We start from the raw sequence: 12,144 nt of genomic DNA, 5'->3' as shown, positions 1-12,144 counted from the left end.
TGACCTAGAATGATTTGTTTAGGTGGACTAGGATTAAAATAAATCTTATGCATATAGTATCATTTGAATGCATTTGCTTGTGTGCGTCGTTCTTTCCATTTACTGAGCTAGTGACCTCACCCCTCATGTACACACCTTTTTAGATGATTTTACAGGATATTCTATAAAGGAGCCCATGTTGGGTCCCACTGACAAAATCCCAGTGGGAGATTGGTGGGTCCCCAAAGAACTTGAACACAGTGAAGGCTGCCCGTGTGAGGGTTGTGTTGCAGGGCAACAATGATGGATTCTATTGATTATACTCCTTTTTTATTCTTTTGATATATTTCCTTTTTGTGCTCTCGATATTTAAGTTGTTATTTCTTGTGTAAATACCCTGCCTACGGGCCCACATGTAATTATAATATGTATAACAATTTGGGTATCAAGAGCATATAGGGAATTTCAGTTAATCATTTATAACAAGACTTCCGTTATAACATATTATTGTATTCCATTGATCACTTGTGGCTTGCTGTGCTGTGGTTACCGTATCAGATGATCCTGGTGGTTTGGGTTACCCGGAGGGAACCTGGTCACTGTTCTAGTTCTATGTGAATGGGGCATGACAGCTAATGTTGTAATGGTGCTCAAGTCCAATGGGAAGTGGAGAATTTGCATTGACTACACTAACCTGAATAAGGTGTGCCCTAAGGATTGTTATCCTTACCATTGATTGATGTACTCATAGACGCCACAACATGCCATGGGCTATTGACCTTTGTGGATGCATTATCTGATTGGAATGAAGATGGAAATGAGGAAAATATTTCCATCCTCACCGAGCGAGGGAACTTCTATTATGAAGCTATAATGTTCGGATTGAAAATTACAGGGGCCACGTACTAGAGAATTGTCAACTCGATGTCCAAGTAGCATATCGATAGAAACATAGATGTCTATGTAGATAGCATACTAATGAAGAGCACTTAGATTGAGTGATGCATTAAGGACTTGGAGGAAGCCTTTAGAGTCCTTAGGAAAGATCAGATGAAGTTTAACCCCCCAAGTGTGCTTTTGGGGTCACCTCAGATAATTTCCTGGGGTTCATAATTTCCAAGAGTGGAATTGAGGCCAAACATCCAAGATATATGCCATCAGAGACATTTCACATCCTTAGAACATCAGAGAGGTACATACGCTCGCCAACCTAGTTACAACACTCAACCGATTCATCTATCGAGCAGGAGATCCTACCTCCCATTTTTAAAAAAATTGAAGAACCTTCAATTGCCAACGGACTTCCTTTGGACACCAAATTGCTAGGATACATTTGAAGCACTCAAGGTCGATATTGAGTCACCACCTCTTCGGTTCGAACAGAGCTAGGAGACGAGCTACACATCTACCTGGTGGTATCACTAGTGGCGATCAACCCAACCCTAGTAAGGGAGCAGGAGAAATAGTAGAGACCAATCTACTACATCAGCCACATCTTTCTAGATGATGAGATAAGGTACCCTGGCCCAAAAAACTAGCCTTTTCGCTAGTCATCACAGATCGATAGTTAAGGCCTTACTTTCAAGCTCACACAATTGCAATCCTTATAGACTGACCATTGAAATCCTCTACAAGCCAAGTACATCTGGAGGGCTGGTCAGTTGTTCATTGGAGTTGAGTGAGAATGACATAGAATACCAATCCCGAACTGCCATCAAGGGCCAAATTTAGCAGACTTTGTGATAAGTGGACATTGAATGGAGAATAAATTAAAGAAAGTACTTCCCTCCTGAGGAGATAGAAGTTTTACGTCCATAGGTCGAGAAGTGAGATCAAGGGGAGCTGGCTTAATTCTGATGAGCTCTGATGGATTTAAGATCCAATAAGCACTTTGGTTCAGCTTCCGTGCCATTAGGCTCATAGCAAGGGGTCTAGTCTTGAATCAAGTACTCTCTTTCAATAGGAGCTAAATTCGCTTAGGTCTTTCATGAGGGCATACTCCTTTCTTCTGTGGGCATTGATTCAAAGCTTGGCTATAAAGCAAAGGAAATACCATCTTTAATTTAGAAAGCGACTGCTTATGAGACGAACAAAGACGCTGAGTATAAAGCTTTCATAGCTTGACCCTGAATCTTCCGAGTGGTACATGCTACCGAGCTACTTGTCCATAAGGACTAACAATTAATCATCAACTAAGTAAACAGACAATAATGAAGCAAGGGAAGATAGAATGATGAGTTACCTTTAGAAGGTGAAGGATTTAGTTGCTCAGTTCACCAAGTTCGAGATAAAACAGGTGCTCGGGGCTAAAAAATGCATCAACAGACACTTTGTCCAAGTTAGCAATGACGAGCTACGAAGGCATCAGAGACATGATTTACTTGGAAGTGATGCAAAAACTGAGCCATGAGGAGAACAGAGTCTGTTGCAATGAAGAGGGCCTAAGCTGGATGGATCCAATCATCACCTAAGGGATGATAACTGATTGAGAAATAAAGTAAGCGCATGAGTCGTGTGTAGCTACGGGTCGATCACAGTGAGGTGAGCTCTATGGAAAATTCAGTTCTAACTTAGGAAAAATGTACTAACTAATGGGGTTGTGAAAAATTAAAATAAACTAAACTAACAATGGTGAAAGACAAGAATTAACTATGGAGTTAAATTAAACATGCAATAATAAAGTAAACCGAAGATTAAGGCAAGAATGAATAATAAACCTAAAATTATGCAAGCATTATAGAGGTGCGAAATTATGATGTGGGAAAGCACTTAGGAATTTGAATCCATCACAAAATTTAAGAACAATCTACAAACAATCTAGCCTTATATCGCATGCTTGAAGAGGTCAATAGGAAGTGTAGATTTTTAAATCTATTATGTCCCATATGAGTTATTTAACACATATATAGCATTAGATTATAAGCAAGACCATATTGGAAGTTGGTAATTATGCATACAAAATGTAATCGATTAATTTTGACTTTACAATAGGATTTTGGTTACATGGAATTAAGAAAACAGACATCAATTGCTTACATCTCATGGTTTCATCTAATCCCTAAGTTGTGGGATTTAGATAACCATGACAATGAAGAAGGATGAAAAATAACTAGAAGATGGACAAGACATGATAATGAATTAAATCTGAAATTAAAAAAGAGAATAAAAAGAAATATTTTACTGAATATGTACTACAAAATCCAAGCTTAAGAACTTCAAACTTCAACTCCAATTTTACTTACAACTCAAGAGAAAAGAAAAAGCTCTCTAAAATTTTTTTGTTTCTCAAGCTATGAATTAAGTCCCTAAATATAGGCTAAGAAAAGTGTGTTAGAAGTAATTTAGGAAAGGGAGGGATATTTGCAAGATAATGAAGAGGAGAGTTAGAAACCAAGTAGGAAAGAGAAAGATACTTGTAAGAGAAGAAAGAGGGAAAAAAAGAAGAAAACCAAGAGGAAATGGGTGATGATCCTATGCCACAGGTGTAGCCGTGCTGCGAGCATCAGATAGCCGAGATGATATCGGCACATGCCCCGATTCCATAAGGCTATCAGATCCTTGCCCCTCTTCCGCACCTGTGACAGAGGATTTTTTTCAAGAGGAAGTAGAAATTAGAAAGAGAGAATTACGTATATGAGAGAGGAGAGCAATAATATAATTATTTTTAAAAATTCTAAAATTCAACTTAAACCAACTTAGTCAAAAACGGTTAGTTGGCTATATTTCTCCATCCTAACCTCGGATTGACTCGAACCGAGAATTAAAGATGCATCATTTTAAATTACTAAAGCAACGAGCCCAATATCCAATATATTCCGGTGAACTCCTCATCTTTCAAAATTATTATCAAGCCCCTACACTTGTCTTCTCAAACTTCCGTAAGTCCTCCCTTGTCCGGTTCTTCTTTGTCGCTCAACCTCTTGGTCAAACTTTCTAAATTGAGGTGAAATTTCTCATTTGCCTTTGATTATATGTGAATTGGTCCATGGGTAAATCGGTGTCTATATTGCATTAGATCCTCCCATTTAGCATCATTTATGCGCATGATCCTATAACCTATAAATATGAGAAAATCACATTATGTAGTCACTTCTATCATCGATCTAGAATCAAAATACTCAATTAAAACGGTAATAGATATATAAAATATAGTCTAATCAATAACTTACTAGAAGACCAAGCAAAAACTCAATAATTACATCCTAGACGAGGATCACGTTCCTCGGTCCGACTAAAGTTAAATACGTTATAGTTGAGGAACATGAAGGAATCTGTAGGAGTCACCTAAGTGGTCGAGATTTGACATATCCTTTAAGAAGGGTTCCACTATCCATAGACATAGGAAGATGCGATGCATTGCATCTAAAAGTGTTGAAAGTGACAGATCCATGCCCTAGTGTCGCATCAGCTCAGGACCAAGTTATTGTCGATACTTAGCCCGATCTCCTTCAGGATGTGGAGCGTGGATATTGTCGATCAGTTCGTGCTAGCTAAGGGCAACATAATTTCCTCATAGTAGTCATTGATTACTTCACCAAATGGATCGAGGCTCATCCACTAGCAAGGATAACATAAAAGAATATGGAAAACTTTGTCAGAGACAATGTGATCTACAAGTTCAGTCTCCCCAAAGTCCTACTGATAAAAAATGGGCGACAATTTTATAACCCTCCCTTTATAAGGTTATGCGGCATGTATCATATCGAGTTCCGCAACACTTCAATTGCATACCGTCAAACGGTTAGGTTGAAGTAACTAATCGAACCATTCTAGCTTAAGAAACGACTCAATTAGAGAAGAATAAGTGGGTGGATGAGCTACTCAACATAATTTGGGCTTACTGAACCCCAATTTGGACCCCGACTAGTGAGACACTATTCCAATTGGCATATTTGAGATGAGACTGAGGCTTTTACACCAGTTCAAGTCCTTGCAACTCCACATAGGTCAAAGGCCTTCAATGAGACCAAAATGAAGATGGGTCATGAGCTAACCTAGAATTCCTAGATGAAGTTAAAGAGAAAGTAGCGATGAAGATTTTTAGCAAGGCATATAAGCAAAGGGTTACGAAATTTTACAACACTCATATGAAGAAGAGGGACTTCCAACTAAGTGACATAGTCCCCTGAAAATCCAAGGCTTCTGATCCATAGAACATTAGCAAGCTGAGTGCCAGGGGGGAAGGACCATACATAATCTCCAAGGTGGTACACCTAGAAACTTACCAATTGAAGACTCAGGGAGGAGAATCCATACCAATGGCATGAACTTAGAGAACCTCAAGAAGTATTACCAGTAAGTCAAACTATTGACCCTTGCGGGTTAGCTTAATCAAACTACTCTACTTTTCAGTTTGTACTACTTTCAGTTTTTCCTTTTCAACTTTTAAGTTTAGTTTTTACCAGACTACATTGTCATTTGCACAAGTCTTTCAATATAAGTCAAGTTTTACAACACAAGTTGGAGTACCAGAAGAAAGACTGACCACCATAGTTCCAAACCTCTAAAGATCAACCCCGAGGTTGGTAATTTAAGACCTTACAAGCTAAGTGTTTGAGATTTTAAATGTAACCGCAAGCATACGGATTAGTGTAGCTACGGGTCGAACACAGGGAGAGCAGCCAATTTTTTTTTTTTACTTCTTTTAATAATGCGAAAGTGAACCGATTAATGGTTGTGATCTAATTCTAATTATCGTCCTAAACATATGTATCTAAAATGACGTCTTAACCATTCGTCATCTAAGAATTTAAAGACGCAAGCCACGCAATTAAAATTAAATAAATAAATAACTGAAAATAAACAACCCACGCAATTAAAATTAAAAACAATAAAGGAAAAAAATGCTGAAATAAAAATAAAGTAAAAGAAATGGGATAAAGCTAGAGAGAGACTCACAAGTAGGTTTCTTTACTTAACCCGAGGGATGCATCATAATATGAGCTTCCCTACTTGACCAGAGAGTCACTCTTACAAGGGTTACTCTACTTGGCTTTAGGGAAAGGGAGACAATTAAAATAAAAGCAATAAATTGATGATTCTATGGCTAGGAGGGGCAAAGCCAACACATATACTAGCTATGAACCTTGGGGGAAAGGGATAGCAATAATGTAATGATTGAAATTAAAATCCTAAATTAAGAAAGAAAGGGTAGTCAGAAGAGGGAATGAGAGGGGGGAGAGAAGACTATTGAGGGAGCCTACTTATTTAAACTGAAAACTTGATCGAGTTGAGATACTACCAAGACTAAAAATCAGATCTGGAATAAACCAAATCTGAAATTTCCAGTACTAGAGAAAACAAATCTAAAGAAAAAAAAATGGGACTTGAAAGACATGTATGGCTTGTTCTTATCACCTAAAACTAAGCCTAGAACTAGAAATTGAAAATTACAACATCAATTGCTTAAACAATAATAATAATAAAAAAAAAAACTGAATAAAAAACAAAAGTTCTTGAATTAATTGAATAAAAAGAACTTACAAAAGTGTTTAAAGTATAAACCTATAACTAGAGCTAGAGAAAGAGATAGAGCAACTAAAAAAAAAACCTAGAAGAAGAATGAAGTGTCTCCCCTCCTCTTATATGAGTTGTATTTATAGGGAATGGGGAGGTAGGGTAACAAATTTATTTTTCCTAAAAGGGAGAAACCCACAATTGATAGTGAGATCTTTTGAGACCAAAAGTGCTAAGGTGGAGGAGAGAGAAGAGAGAAATAAACTTGGAGAAATTTATTGTAATTTTTTTTTGCTTATTTTCTTTCTTTCTTTTTTAAATTTATTTGTCTCTTCTTTTTCTCCCTCCAAGGGACGATTTTCCTTCTAGTGTGATTTGGACAATCTTTTGGTGATGATGTGGAGGAGAGAGAAGATTTGGACAAGATTTATTTCTCCCTTTTTTTTTTTCTTTAAGTGAGTGAAAAGTAGGATCTTCACAATTTAAAAAAAAAAAAAAACCCATGAGATTCGAACTTGAGACCTCCTGGTGAGCAAGAGAATTTTACACACCATAGCTCACCAACTACACTAGGTAGTTATTATTGGAGAGATATGACGTCCGATAATACTTAAAGCCTTTAAAATACAAAACCTGCAAAAAAGAGAGTAAAACCCAAGGTAGCTCAATTCTAAATATATAAAATGCATGTTTTATTACCTTAGATTTCACACATAAATATGCTCATCACTAAGGTAGAAAGACTGACCATTGTAGGTCGAAAATTGTAAAATCCTGCCACCATAGGTCAAAAAATCTAAAGATAAACCCCAAGGTTGGAAATTTAAGACCTTACAAGTTAAGTAAAAAGATCGACCACCATAGGTCAACAATACAAAGACTAACCCCGAGGTTGGCAACCAAATAAGACCGACCATCATGAGTCAGCAGCTACAAAGACCAACCCCGAGATTGGCAACCAAGTAATACCGACCAACATGAGTCAGCGACTATGAAGACTAGCCTCTAAGGTTGGCAAATAAGTGGACTTCTAAAAAGAATAATCTACTAAAGGTCAAAGTTAGTGGGTTAGTGTGTAAAGAAGGAGACAAGCATGAAAAAACCCTTTTTCATTGGGCAAAAGCGCCAAGTTACAAGAAAGGGTTGAGTCTTTGAGTTACAAGAAGGCCGAATGGCCAAAGTACAAAAAAAAAAAAAAAAAAAAAAAAAAAAAAAAAAAAAAAAAAAAAAAAAAAAAAAAAAAGAGGAAGAAGAATATAATACAAGAACTCAGTGCTCTCGACAGATTCTTTTGCATCTTCCTCCTCTTCATCGTTTGGACGAGCAGTGATCAAGCGTTGCTTCTCCCGAGTCATGAGTAGTAGTCACTCTTCCTCCTCCTTCTACTCCAATGTAAGAGCCTTAGGGCCCGTTTGATTTTGTTTCCCCTATTTCTGTGTTTAGAAACAACAAAAACAATTTTTGTCATTAATGATTTTTGGAATTGTAAAAAGGTGTTTGATTTTTCTGTTTCCCGAAACGTTTTCAATAGTGTAGTCGAGTTCAAGACATAAGTGAAGGTACGATGTTGTAGGAATGCAACCCATGAGTGAAGGCATGACGTTGGAATTGCAGGTATGCTTCATGGAGATGAGCTTCAGAAGGATGAAGGCAACCCAAAACTGTGAGCTTCGCACAACCAGGTTGGAATCGCCGCATTTGGATAGCGAAAGTTTCAACAATGGGTTGGGGGTTTGGGTAGGTCAAGTGGAGTATCGGGTTTTTCACAATTTTTGTCGCTCCCACTTGTTTATAGAAATAGAAAAACAAGGCTAACTTGTTTCTCCATTCCTGTTTCTAGACATAGAAAATAGGCATACATTTCTATTTCTGTTTCCAAAAACAAGTGAAACAAAATAGAAAAATCAAATGGTTTTTGGGGTGTTTTTCCATTTCTAAGCACGGAAAAATGGAAAAACCATTTCTATAAACAAAATCAAACGGGCCCTTAGTAAATGCCAAGGAAGAGAAGTTGAAGGCAGACTGCTCCTTAAGTACGAAGTCGCGACACTTTTGCGTGCCCAGGATGTAGCTATCCAAGTGGAAGGAATAGATGTAGTCCTCAAAGTCTCTAGAGCCCCTTGTAATCCTCCATGGCTTAATAGGTCGTCGTGACCAAATGCCTCCGTGCAGATTCGGGTCAGCCTCCAGCTGAGCCACACCATTTTGTTGATCACATTGCTTGTTTGTGACAGGTGGGCTCCAATGAATCAAGAACAAGGTGTTTGGTATCAGCTAAGTTCAGACGCCGTGGTTAGGGTTTGAGAGCATCAGATTTCGAGCGAGTCACCATAGGATGAGCTGGGTTGTTAAGTTGAGGCCGAACTGGGCTGTAGGCCTGTAGAAGAGGTTAATGGAACAAAGGCATTTGGTGAACTAGATGAGTTATTGGGCTCCACTATGTTGGTCAGAGAGGCCCAGTAGGAACTACATCCATTTGAGATGGAAGTATGGGCTCACTTGGAGTAGTGGAAATTATTCCAGCATTGGGCCCTGAGATGACTACCAAGCTGAGAGGAACTACCCTCATATGGGAATAAAAGGGGAGAATAGTGAGGGGTGGGATGAGGGGGAAGAGTTGAACATGGGAGCAAGATAGGTGGAGGATTGTGAAGCCAATCAGCCACGATAGAATCAACAGAAGTGGTATTCCCCAAGGAGGTGATAGTGGAGAAGGGAAAAATACTTCCCATCAAAGATGACAAGCCGTGCAATGTACACTCGCTTTGTAGAAGGATCCAAACACCTATATCCCTTGTGAGTATCCAAGAAAGACAGACGGTTTGTAGCGTTAATCAAGTTTATGGCAAGCATTTGGCCTTAACCAGGGAAAATAGAGACATCAAAACGTACCAAGAGCGAATAATTTGGATAGATTCAAATAGACGTTGGAAAGGGATTTCATATACAATTACAGAAGATGGAAGCCGATTGAAAAAAGAGATAACGGTGAAGAATGCATAGAGGATCAATAATCGGAAGGAAGATTAGCATGAAGGAGAGCCAGACCTGATTCGACAACATGTCGGTGCTTGCGCTCAGCAACACCATTATGTTCTTGTGTATGTGGACAAGATATGTGTCTAGAAATGCCATTTGAGGCAAGAAATGAATCAAGCTTCTGAAACTCTTCCCCTCCATTGGTTGAAGACACTAGATTTTACAAGAAAAATAATTTTCAAGAAGCAACTTGAATTGAATAAAAATGGAGTACATATCAAATTTCTGAGACATGGGATACATCCAACAGTACCTACTATAGTCATCAATAAGCAGTACATAATATCTAAAATTGTCTATAGAGACAATAAGGGCAGGACCCCAAAAATCGAAGAAGCTCTAAAGGGGCTGAGCTTATTGAAGTAGACAAACTAAAGGGTAATCTGATTTTTCGAACATTGACAAGCCCCACGGGTGGGCTGCGAAGTACTGGATGCAGGGAGATCAGAACGATCAAGGAGATGACGGACCATCTTGTAAGAGGGATGTCCAAGTCGACTATAAACCGATAATCTGATAAAATATCTTTATGAATTTTAGGAACATGAAGAATATTCGGAAGATGAAAGACATTACTAGAACAAGATCTAGTACCTGAGATGAACAACCTTGTTCACGTTGTTCATTTCCAATAATTATTTGATCAGGCCACCATAGGGAGAACTAATAGCCAAGTTGCTAATATCTGCAGTTAGATGGTTGTTAGACATCTATCTAGAAACCGATGGGAGGAAATGGGTTTGGAAAGAGTGGTGAAACTTTACTAAAAAGGCATGATTGAAGCTTTGAAGACAATGAGAGGCTTGATGACCCTCTTGAGTGCAGATCTGACTTGATAAGCAAGAGGTCACTTGTGAAGAGGAGAAATCTTGTTGCTGATAACCTCTGTCAAAAGTCTGTTGAGAAGGGCCTCTATTGAAGTTCTGGTGTGAGACTGATCTTGATAGCGTTTGTTGGAATTTTGTTGTGAATAACATTGGAAATGGTTCTCATTATTCTATTAAGATCGATTATATCGACGATTGTAGCCATGAGAATGAGAGGGACGGTGGTTGGCTCGACGAGATCCCTGAGAACGTTGATTGTCTCATTGTGACTGATTTGCAGAGTTGCCTTTATTGGCTATATTAGCTGTTTGAACTTGAATATGGGTAATCTCCTAAGTGGATTACAGAAAACTCTCATGGCTGAATATAAGTCTAGAGAGCTCAATAAAAGTACATATATGAACAAGTTTGGCTTACAAGAGAATCGAGATAAGTAACAACCTAATACATACGATTACATTAGACTAGGGTTGTCATTTAGTCGGGCCTAGTATGGCTTAACCACTTGAAACCTTGCACCATGAACCCCTGTTTAAGTAAACATGCATAACTTTTGGGGTATGGTACTGTTTATAATTGGGTTGTTTGGTGTTGGGCTTTGTCAGGCTACCTTAAATGGGTCTAAGACCTATTTAAGTTTAAATGGGCTTAGACAGGCTCTAAACATGTTTACCATAAAATTATTTTCCTAAGTGGATTAAAGGTCTAGAAATGTTTCATTTGAATATTAAATCATTATAGTTTTATACAAAAAATCATTAGAGTAGAAGGTGACACAAATCTTTCATAAAGAAGAGAAATGATATGAGACTTAAATCATTATAGTTTTATACAAAAAATCATTATAGTAGAAGGTGATGCAGAAATCTTTAATAAAGAAGAGAAATGATATGAGATTATGGTTCTTTAATAAAAGGGGTCGGGCTCGATCGAGCTAGAACGAGTCGATTCAAGTGGGCGTATAGTTGGTCAGTTTGGTCAGGTGCACAATGGGCTAGCTACTTGCACCGTGGATGTTTGTTTGTAAACGTGTTGGGCTCAAGCCGGATATGTTTATTAATCGGGCCGATCCAGGTTGGACCATAAATATGCCAAGCTCGATCGGGCCTACCGAGCGGGCTCAAAATGGACACCCCAACGTTAGATTGTTAATATTTATGTAACCATAATCCACTAAATAACAGATCTTGAACTGGACATAGCTGGAGACAGAGATACACTAGTATGTGGGACAATGTATTGAGGCTTATCTCTAACTGCTCTATCCTGGTTCTCCAGATTTGCATGACATCTTGTTTGAACCCCCCCAGGTAGTCCTTCTGCATAGTTGCAAACATTGGTAAGAGATAACGGTTTCATATTAATAATAAAGATTATATATGTTAACTCCGTAAACATTTTTCCTTCCCATTAATCGTATAATCTTATGGTCAAATAGTCTGAACCAGGATCAGACCAAGCCATAAAGTGGCTAGCTAGATCCATCATCAGTTATCAGCATGGTCTTGGTTGAGTAATCCTAAGGTGCACACAAAGAGTGCCCATATTGAAAACGATCACCAATTTGGAGTTAGCAAGAATTTAATTAGCAAGGCATGGGAAGAGCATCATGAAGGCTTATGTTCCAGGTGATCCAAAGCTACGGCCCCGTTTGGTATTGTTTCTATTTCAGAAACTCTGTTTTGTGTAAAAAACGGGAATTTTAGTTTCTGTGTCAAAACATCGTTTTTTAACGAATTAAGGCTGTTTGGTGAATCTGTTTCTGAAACAATTTCAGAACAGAAAAACGATAATTCAGCCTTTTGGTAATGCTTGTTTCAGAAATGTTTTTTTTTTTTTTTTT

Source organism: Macadamia integrifolia, chromosome 6, assembly GCF_013358625.1.
Source record: "Macadamia integrifolia cultivar HAES 741 chromosome 6, SCU_Mint_v3, whole genome shotgun sequence".
Classification (NCBI taxonomy): Eukaryota; Viridiplantae; Streptophyta; class Magnoliopsida; order Proteales; family Proteaceae; genus Macadamia; species Macadamia integrifolia.
Note: the sequence above shows the minus strand (reverse complement) of the source record.